The sequence below is a fragment of the Camellia sinensis genome, chromosome 3, assembly GCF_055761805.1.
Source record: "Camellia sinensis isolate YWXY chromosome 3, ASM5576180v1, whole genome shotgun sequence".
Classification (NCBI taxonomy): domain Eukaryota; kingdom Viridiplantae; phylum Streptophyta; class Magnoliopsida; order Ericales; family Theaceae; genus Camellia; species Camellia sinensis.
In genome coordinates this window covers 79,110,018-79,120,799 of record NC_138963.1, presented here as the reverse complement: position 1 = coordinate 79,120,799, position 10,782 = coordinate 79,110,018, and positions in this window count along the sequence as shown.

Below are 10,782 nucleotides of genomic sequence, written 5' to 3'. Positions count from 1 at the left end.
CACCTTAAACCCTTGGAGCCTCGTCCTCTCCCGAAGAATCTCCCTGCTACGCATGATGCTGCTCAGTACTGCGCGTACCACCAGCAGACAGGCCATGCCACCGACAATTGCTTCCGCCTCCGTCATGAGGTCCAAGATTTGATTGACAACGAGGTTATCCTCCCGCCCACCTCAGCCAAGTCCGTTACCACCCAGTTATTGGATTTTGAGGACACAGATACTGCAAGTATATAATCAGAAGGTGAACCACCTGCGGGCGGCAACTGGATGTATTTTGAATGTGGCGTCTGGCACGCATTTTTGAGTGGCTGTGAACGTACGCTAGCTTTGTAAATCCTGGCTTGGGTATCGAGTCAGTCTTTTGTTTTGAGTCTGTCTCTTTGTCTTGAGTCAGTCTTTTTGCTTAAAGGTATGTCTTGTTGTAGCGAGTCAGTCCCCCTTGTATAGAATACCAGGTGATTCTGGGGTTGTTGTCCCGAACACCGTTTTGTCTTGTAATTACCTGTTTTTGTTTTGAGTCTGTTTCTGCCAAGGGGCCAGTTATGCCAACAAATCTGAATGAAACAGCTGTGGCTATCTCACTTTCATGCTTGCTTTCGGTGTGAGTTAGTTGTGCCAGAAGATTTGAATGGGCTGACAGTACATCTCGCCTGCTCTCCTGCACGCCAAGCTCATTGCATTAACCTAAGCTTTTCAAAAACCCCTTTTGAACACTGCGGTGATAAAAATGAAGAGGAAAGAATTCCTCGGGTTTGGCAAAATTTTGATCATTTTAAGAGAAAGAGAGGCGTGCTAAGCTCTTAATGAATGAAATCATGCTTGTCGGCGTGAGTACTGGGAAGGACCCTGGCTTGATCCAGATTGGTTCCACACTATCTTCGGCGCGAGCGATTTGTCGCTTTCTTAAAAACTTTCAAAAACGAATGTTTTGCGCGACCTTGTGAAGACCTGTGTGGAATCACCCTTGAGATTGTGCGACCTAGGATCGCTCTCAGCCTCAAGATTCAACCCGTTCATTTTCAAACCTTGAACCCGTTTAGAAAGTTCAACGGTCAAACGCCATGTAAGGTCTGTATGGCCAGATCAGAAGCAGCTCTCGAGCAAGAGCCATCAAAGCTGAATCAAAAAGATTAGATCTCACCAGAAGAAGCTCGTGGAGCAACCACGATGGATTCTTCCGCAAATCATTGCAACAGCCGTTCTCCTAGACACAGAGAGGCTTCAACTTCAAAAACCATTTGGCATGGACTTGCTACACTTTTACCCTTTGAGAGGCTCGCTGGTTTGAAAACCCGGAAGGGCGACCCAGGCAAAAGTTAGAGCAAGAGCAAAATACAAAAAATACAAAAAAAGAAAGAAAAGAAAAGAAAAAAAATATATGCGAAAAAGAAAAGAAAAAGAAATGAACAAAAGAAAATAAATAAAAAGAAGCTCGCAAGGTCGAAAACCCGCATCAGGCGCCTTGGCAAAAGTTAGAGCCTGAAAAGTGAAGGTTAAAATACCCGAGTGTACCTTAACCGGAACTACGTAAGGCTTGATTCCCATGTTTGGGATACATAGGCAACTTCATCATGAAGTCCAGCCCCCAACGCTTTCATAGCGTCTCAGTCCATGCAATGGTTTCAATTTCATCATCCCAAAGTCCAGTCGCCAACGCCCTCCAAGGCGACTGTGTCCATATATTTGTTGTGACCGTCTTCGTCATCTCTGTGTCCAAGAGTTCGACCATCACCAATGAAGACTGCTTACGGATCGCTGCGGCACCATCCAAACAAGGGGCAACTTTCCGTTGCCACGAGTTGCCGTGAGCTGCCATTCAAACCAGGGGCAACTTTCGTTGCCATCCACCCCCCCTTTTTTTTAAGCCAGGGGAAATTTTCCATTGCCTCCGATCCAAGGTTGTGCATCTCAAAGAGTAAGTTCCATGCTCGTTGAGCATTGACTGTTTGCAAAATAGTTTTTGAAAATTTTTACTGAGGTTGACTATTTTCTCGAAAACTATTCCATTTTCCAAAACTGGACCATTGTCTTGGACCCAAAAAGGAAAATTTTCAGTGCTTACAGCCTGACTCGCATGGTTTTCAAATCAAAAATCGAACAAGTACGTTGATCCGACTCTCATCTTGATCAAAACTATTTTAGTAGAAAGCAAAAACAAAAATGGTTAAAATGTTAAACTAAGGGCACAGTTGAGTCAGGTGTTCTGTCTCTCCCCCGTCGTCAGCATACTCGCCAGGAGGGCACTCTACCCACCATAAGAAATAGCCGTGAGCTAACGGCATTGGGCATGAACCCGCAACTTCTTATTCATTCATTAATCACCTTGGGGAGGGACGAAAAATGAGAGAATGAAGAATAGAGAGGTGTAAGTTGAGAGAAAAAGCGAGCCAAAAGGTTTTGAGAGAAAAACCGAGCTTGAGTGCCAGAGTGATGTGAGAGTCACAAATGAGAAAAGTGTGGGAAACAATACCCAGAGAAACTGGCTCCTCGTGATCTGAGGTTCCCCGTCTTCGTTAACGCGTCTGTATGTCGTGTCTTTTGTTTTGTTTACCTCAACCTTTGTTTTAGGTTTCTTCCGAGCGTGTCTGATTATGTTTAGGTCGTGTACCTTTGTTGAGTCCTTTTCCGCTGTATCCAGTTGTAGGCTCGGTACCCTGGTCAAGAAAACCCCTTTTCCGAAAGTTAATCGCTTATGCTCGGAATGCTGTGCCATTCTCTACATTTGGGCGAACCAAAAGAAGGAAGGGAAATTTCGGGGCATCCGAGCATGTTTCAACCCTAACCGGTTTCACCTTTTAAGGCCGTCTTGTCAGATTGGGCTGTTTTGTTTAAAGTTTGCTGTGTGCAGAATGAACCGAATGCTGTGTTTTGGGCTGTATGTAGATTAATCCCCAGTAGAGTAAGGGTTGTGTGTGTCTAGAATCAGGTAGTGGGTTGCTTGGATTTATTTTGCTGTTGGCTGTTTAGTTATCTGATTATTACCGTGCAAAGTGTTCAATTTTCAGCCAACCAGTCAATTCCATTTACATTGAGGTGTAACATGATGTGATGCGATGCAATACATGAGATATGCAAATGTAACACTTTTTAAGCAAAAAGGTTGTTCATTTCATAATCTTTTTTTTAGTACAAAGTTTTGAGGAAAACAAAAATCTGCCTGCGGCAGTACAAAGTATCTAACTACCGACAAAAGAAAAAGTACAAAAAGAGAAAAAGAAAAGCAGCAATCTGGGTCATCCTCAGTAGTCTCAGGCCCGGGGATCTGCTCTCGCCCTCTTCCTGGACGAAGGTCCAGGGGCATCATCATCAGCGTCGCCATCTGAGCCTGAGTCTGAGTCGTCTCCAGCCCTCTCAGATGACCCGGCCTCTGCCTCTGCCTCGGACTCATCGTCGTCATCATCGTCATCAAGGGTCGGCGCCCGAGAACTACTCCCGCTATGAGTATGCCCTCCCCTGGTACAGGGACGTGCAGTGTCTCCACGCCCTCCTCGAACATAAAAAGAAGGCCCAGCCGGAGCACCACCCACCGGAGGGATCTGGAAGGGAGGCTGAAACACACACAAAGGCAAATGCATCAGTATGCCGTGAGCAGCTTATCGTGCAGAATGCAGTGTATAGTGTAAGAATGCCGTGGACAGTTTATCAGTGCAGAATGCAGTATATGTGTACAGTGTGAGAATGACGTGAGCAGTTTGTCAGTGTATGAATGCAGTGAATGCAGTATATCGGATGCTGTGAGATCAGTGTGTTAGGGGTTGTGTTGTGCATCAGATTATGTAAATCAGCTTATGAATGGTTTGAGGCCATTGTCAGAAGAACATACCGGGATACCGTAGAGGGCCAGGAGGTCAAAGGTCCACTGTAGCATCCCCATCATGGAGGCGTTCAGCTCCACGGACTGCCGGGTGTACTCAGAGGACGCCTGCAAGAGTATAAGATACATCAGTATTCTGCAGAATGTCAAATAAACTGAAATGAAACGTGCAAGATGCAAAATGAAGTAAAACATACCGGAGCCAAGTCGGGGATGCCGGCTAACTCATGACCAACCGGGGGAGGAGCAAAGGGGATCTGGTAGATCGCCCCATCCTGCCCTCTATATGACAGTGCAGTGGACAGGGCAGGCCAGCCAGTCCCCCGTCCCCTCCGAGCTCCGCTCCTGCCGTGCGCTCGAGCCCTCCTCGATGTGCCAGCCCCTGCTCCAGCTCCCGCTCTAGCTGCCGGCGCCACTGGCCTCTCTCCCTCAGCTTGGCGACCGCCGCTCAAGGGTCGCATAATATAGGTCCGGACGTACTCTGTGTAGTCGCCCTCGCCTCTGTGATACTCCTCACCCCAGCCAACGGTGTACTCCCTCATCTCCCGGGTGGTGAACCTCTCTGTATCCCTCATGTGGCCAGGAGGTGGCCTCGGCACTATCTGCTTCGGTAAGCCTAGGGTCTGACGCAAGAAGCGCTCGCCCAGGTACCAAGCCCGACAGACCGGGCCCTCCAACAAAATCCGACAATGGGCGGTCTCCTCTGCGCCCTCATAGTCCTCCCTCACCACGACCGGCAACGGAGCCCAGGGCTGCCAGGTGATCTGAAAATGAAATGCAGTTTATTATCTACCGTTATTGAAAACATGCGGTGCAAAGCAAAGCAAAATAAACTATAAAATTTGAACATACCTCCGCGGCGGTAATGGTGTCGAAGTATCGGCGGAAGAAGCTGAATGTCTCTCGTGGCCTCCGGGTGCATCTCCCGTCAAAGCGACGCGAAAAAGGGACGGCCAGAGGAGTCTCCGTCTCCGGTACAGGTGCAAGCCGGGGAAAGTAGGCATACACCCATAACTACAGAACAGATACCAGTGCATATATCAGTTAAAGCAGAATACAGAGTAAAAGCAGAAATGGCAGAGCCGTGTGTTGTGCAGTGTATTGTGTACAGTGTACAGTGTGAGCAGTGTACAGTCAGTGTAAGGCAGAGTATGTGTGTGCCGTGTGTACAAAATACAGCAAGTATAAAGCAGACTACAGTGTGTGCAGTGTGCAGAGTACAGAAAAGATAGAATAGAAATGAAAAGCGGAGAAGAAACGTACCTCCCAGACCCGCCAGTAGCCTCCGAGCAACTGACCGCTGCCGCGGGAAGCCGAGCTCATGTATCCGTAGAGAGTGGCCAGAGCGGCGCCACCCCAGTCATAATGCAAGATGCCTCGAACGTCCACCAGTGCGCTGAGCAGGCAGAGAGGCACTGTGTTCGCCCGGTCGGCGAAGATGGTCGTCCCAAACAAGAACATGAGGAAGCCGCGTGCGTACCTCTCCACGGCCTCCGGGGTCATCGGGGCTGCATCAATAAGGGTGGGCTGGACCCGGAACTGCACCTCGAACCAAGAATATCGGACGTAGCCCGGACGAGCGAGGGGTGGCACCTCACCGAGCAAGTAGATCTGCGTGGCAGTCCACTCGTCCATGTCGGTATCAAAGGGGATCGGATCACCCGCCACCCCGATGCCTGTGAGCATCGAGAAATCGTAAGGGGTCATCGTCATGTCCCCTGCCGCAGAAAAATGGAATGAATCGGTGGTGTCCCACCACCTCTCCACCAGAGCAGCGAGGAGAGGTCTGCACGTAGTAAGCCTGGAGAGTCCCCCGCAGAAAATGCCAAAGCCGGCCTCGTCGACGATGTCGCGAACCGCACCTGGCAACTCGTGGTACCAGTCCCGAGCGCCGGTATTCCCATACCCGCGAATGGTATGGGAATCTCCCTGTAAACAGAAAAACAATCACAAGGCAACATTTAAAATACAGTTCTAAGAAGCATATAAATGTAGCATGCGTGCAAGTTTAACAGATTTAAGCAAATACCGAGTGCCGGTGTGCTTACAGTGAACTACAGCGGGTGATGTGTCAGCGTGTTCGGGTGGTTCGATGCAAATGTAGCATGCGTGCAAGTTTAACAAATTTAAGCAAATACCGGGTGTCGGTGTGCTTATAGTGAACTACAACGTGTGATGCGTTAGCATGTTCGGATGGTTCAGTACAGTATAGCATGTGTGCATACGTTCAAACTCAAGCAGATATCGGGTGCCGGTGTTTGCAGTGGAATACGGTGCGTGCCGTGTGTTGAGTGGTACAAGGCTAGTGCAGTGTGTGTGCACGTGTGAGTCTTAAACGGATAATCTGTTGCAAGTGCATTTACAATCAACTACAATATACAGAGTATCGGTGTATTGGAACTAAGCGGTTAAAGACTGTAATCAGGTATGGCAATTGACAGTCAAGAAGTCCTACATTGTAGAAAGTAAAGCAGAGGAAGGAGAGTTACCTCAGAAGTGTCGAAAGACAGGTGGGAGGTAGGCTCACGCAGTAATAGCTCGGGTGGCACGTGCCTGTCGAAACTCCTGAACTGGCGCAGTCCGTCAGGAGGTAGAACATGAATCACCGGCCGGTAGGTCGCCGGATCGAACGGGCGCTCGCTCAAAGGTAAAAGCTCGACCCCGGGATCCATCTCGTGATCCGAGGGAGTCCCGCCACGTGGAATGTCATCCGCCATGTCAAGAATGATGAGAAAATAGCCGGAGAAAGGCAAACCGGGCTAGAATATGGAAAGTCAACCGAAAAGTCAAACTCCCGGGAAGGTCGAAAATGGCCGAAAAGGCTGGGATGTGAAAAAGGCACGAAAATCAAGAGGAAAGCGAGGGGAACAAACCCCGAAAAGGTGGGAACGGCAAAAGAGACACCAAAACAAAGATTTGTTCGGTTGAAAATGTCCGAAACGCGAAGAAAATCGCGAATCCGACGACGAAACGGGCGTAGAACGTGGAGAAACGGAGAAAAAAGGAGAAGAAAACACTCTAGAGAGAGAGAGAGTGTGGAATTTCGGCAAAGGAGGAAGTGAAAAATAGGGTTTAGAAACCCTATTTTAAAACACCCATGGTGAAATGTCGAATCTGCCCCGACTCAGAAACTTTTTGCCGGTCGGCAACATTTTGTGCCGGCCGGTAGAATATTGTGCCGATGAGATAATTTTGCAGCCGGTGGACGGCCGGTGGCTTCCCCTCCCGGCCGGTGGTGTTCCCACAACCTTGTTTAGGCCATATGGGTAGTTTTTGGTCTTCATAGCTCAAGAAAGTGCAAGAAAGTGTATCTCCGACGCTCGACCGGCCTCCGTTTTGACCTCGGGTCATATCTTTTGTGCGTGGCGCTTGAATTCGTGCAAGGTGTACCCTTTTTGTATCCTTTTGGCTTTTACGAAATTCAAAAGTTGCCCCACGTGCATCGCATATCAATCGCACTGTTTTGTGCATATCAAATTACCGCACGATTTTGTGCACTTCAAACCATCGCACTGTCTTGTGCACTCGCGTTGTCTAACGCATCGCGCGGTTTTGCGCATCTCATTGCATATTGCATAATTGTTCAATTTCATTACCTGCGTAGACCGCATGTATTACTCGCGTAGACTGCATGTTTGTTCAATTTCATTACCTGCGTAGACCGCATGTATTGCTTGCGTAGACCGCATGTATTGCTTGCGTAGACCGCATATTTGTTCAATTTCATTACCTGCGTAGACCGCATGTATCACTTGCGTAGACCGCATAATTGTTCAATTTCATTACCTGCGTAGACCGCATGTATTACTTGCGTAGACCGCATAATTGTTCAATTTCATTACTTGCGTAGACCGCATGTATTGCTTGCGTAGACCGCATAATTGTTCAATTTCATTACTTGCGTAGACCGCATGTTTTGCTTGCGTAGACCGCATGTTTGTAATCACTTTCATTGCTTGCGTAGACCGCATGTCAATTACATTACCTACGTAGACCGCATGTTTGTAATCACTTTCTTTACTTGCGTAGACCGCATGTTAATTACATTACCTGCGTAGACCGCATGTTTGTAATCAATTACATTACCTGCGTAGACCGCATGTTTGTAATCACTTTCTTTACTTGCGTAGACCGCATGTTAATTACATTACCTGCGTAGACCGTATGTTTGTAATCAATTACATTACCTGCGTAGACCGCATGTTTGTAATCACTTTCTTTACTTGCATAGACCGCATGTTAATTACATTACCTGCGTAGACCGCATGTTTGTAATCACTCTCTTTACCTGCGTAGACCGCATGTTTTGCTTGCGTAGACCGCATTATTGTTCAATTTCATCGCCTGCGTAGACCGCATGTTTTGCCTGCGTAGACCGCATGTATTACTCGCATAGACCGCATGTTTGTTCAATTTCATTACTTGCGTAGACCGCATGTTTTGATTGCGTAGACCGCATGTTTGTTCAATTTCATTACCTGCGTAGACCGCATATTTTGCTTGCGTAGACCGCATGTTAATTTCATTACCTGCGTAGACCGCATGTTTATGATCAATTTCGTTGCCTGCGTAGACCGCATGCTCCACTTACATGTCTGTATTTTCACAGCATTGTTGTGCTTCCCGTTCACTTTGCGTTGTCACGCATTTTCAAAAACATTAATATGCATTGTACCTGTTAAGTTTGTTTTCTTTTCAAGCACGATATTGTATGTACGGTTCACTTGAGGCTGGTGCAACCAGACGAGCCGCACAGGTATCCACGGTCCAGGAGACCCTAAATCCTCTGAAGGTGCAAGTCCTTCGGTGTTTGTCGTGCCCGAACGACTTTCTATAAGTTGCATTATACATGTATTTTAAAGCCGCGTGTTGTCGCGCATTCCATACAACATACATTTTATACATCATTTGCATTTCAAAAACAAAAACAAAACAAAAATATAGTTGCATTGTCATGCATTATCGTAAATAGTTGCATTGTCATGCATTCATCGTTTCCCTTCCATCTACGGCTCGCGCCTTTCCATGGTTGAGCTTGGTCTGGTATGTGCCCATACTTCTCACGTCGAAACATAGTTCAGTGGACCGTTCTATGTTAGACGCGGCTTGTACGCGTACATGCCCTTCCTAGGCAAGATTTGGTTTGGCCCGAATGCCATTTCCATTGCATTGTAGTTTGTCGTGTATTCATTGCATCACCTGCCATCTACGGCTTGCGCCTTTCCATGATTGAGCTTGGTCTGGTATGTGCCCATACTTTTCACGTCGAAACATAGTTCAGTGGACCGTTCTATGTTAGACGCGGCTTGTACGCGTACATGCCTTTCTTAGGCAAAATTTGGTTTGGCCCGCAGGCCATATCCATTGTATCCATTCCATTGCATATTTGTAGATATTACATTGTAGCTTGCATGCATTCATTGCATCATCTTCCACCTATGGCTTGCACCTTTCCATGTTGAGCTTGGTCTGGTATGTGCTCATACTTCTCGTGTCGAAGCATAGTTCAGTGGACCGTTCTATGCTAGACGTGGCTTGTATGTGTACATGCCTTACCTAGGCAAGATTTGGTTTGGCCCGCGTGCCATATGCATTGCCACCTCCCCAGTATATCCATATGTATATATTACATTGTCGTGTAATTTTTGCATCCAGCATTAGGATCGTAGTCCTTTCCCCAGCGGGTCGTTTCCCCACTCATGTTAATCCCCCCCCCCCCAATACTTGTTCTTGTGTCTGTCTACATTACTCATAGTTCAGTTGACCGTTCTATGGTAGACAGACTTGTTACCTCCATCAATCTATTTGACATAGGTGTAGTCTCGAACCACTCGCGATTGGATCATGATTCAATTGCTTTGCATATAGTTTGCATTGTTTACATTGCATTTTTATTTTCATTTGCATTATTTATACATTGTTTTGTATGTGTTGCATGATCATAAGTTATGCTCGGCTCTGTGCATTGTCTTGCATTTTGCCCCTGCCTTCGGGCGCATATCTTGTTTGTCTTGCATGTTTGTCCGAGTCTTCGGCCTTGTCAAAAATGGGTCGTCTCTGGGCTTTGACATTCACTCCCGTCATTGTTATGACTTTCGAGTTCTGTCAAAGAGGGGCAACTGTAGACACCCCATTTTTGACCGTCCTCAAGACTTGGACGTCACCATTTGAACACTCGGTGATCATCCATGTTTGTGTTCGTTTGGAGTTCTCGGAGGTCTCGGCTACGCGCCCTGCCTCAGGATCTCCGAACTCGACCGTTTAGTGTCTGGTTTTGCACCAAACACTTGTGTTTTGCCTTGGAGGGGCAGGGAATGCCTTGTGAGGCATCCCCACACACCACCGGCAGTGGCTAGAGGTCACCGGCTGGTTTTTGCTTCCATCGGCAATGTATATTGCCGGTCAGTACTATTTGTTGCCGGTCGGCACTCCTTTTGGCCAAAATGGCATCTTTGGCCGACCGATTACTGTGCATCTGCTTTTTCAGATATTTTGTCACAGCTGTCTTCCAGTTGGTTCCCCTCCATACACGTGTATGGAGGGATTTCTCTCTTTGGAAGCTTGTCTTGTAAGCTTTACAAGACAAAGGCTCTATAAGAGAGGGTCTTCTCTCTTGGCCTTAGGGTTGGAGAGACTTGAGATATTTTAGAGAGTTTAGACAGCCATTTTTTGGGTTTTGAGTTCTAGGGTTAGAATCCATACACTTTCTATCTCTATATCTCCCTCTTGTGTGTGTTTAAGTGCATTTGTGTCTTACTTTTGCACACAAACACATAGTGTTTCACCTTCACTTAGCTACTGAGGTTCTAAGAGGTTGGTTTTGAAGTTTTGGAGCTATTTTCAACCTAGAAGGAGCTGTTGGAGCACCATTGTTGAAGGGGTCTTCAAGGGTAACAATTTTGCCTCTTTATTCCCCAATCTTGCATTGTATTTCTACCTATCTTAAAATCGTTTTTGAGCTTAGTGTA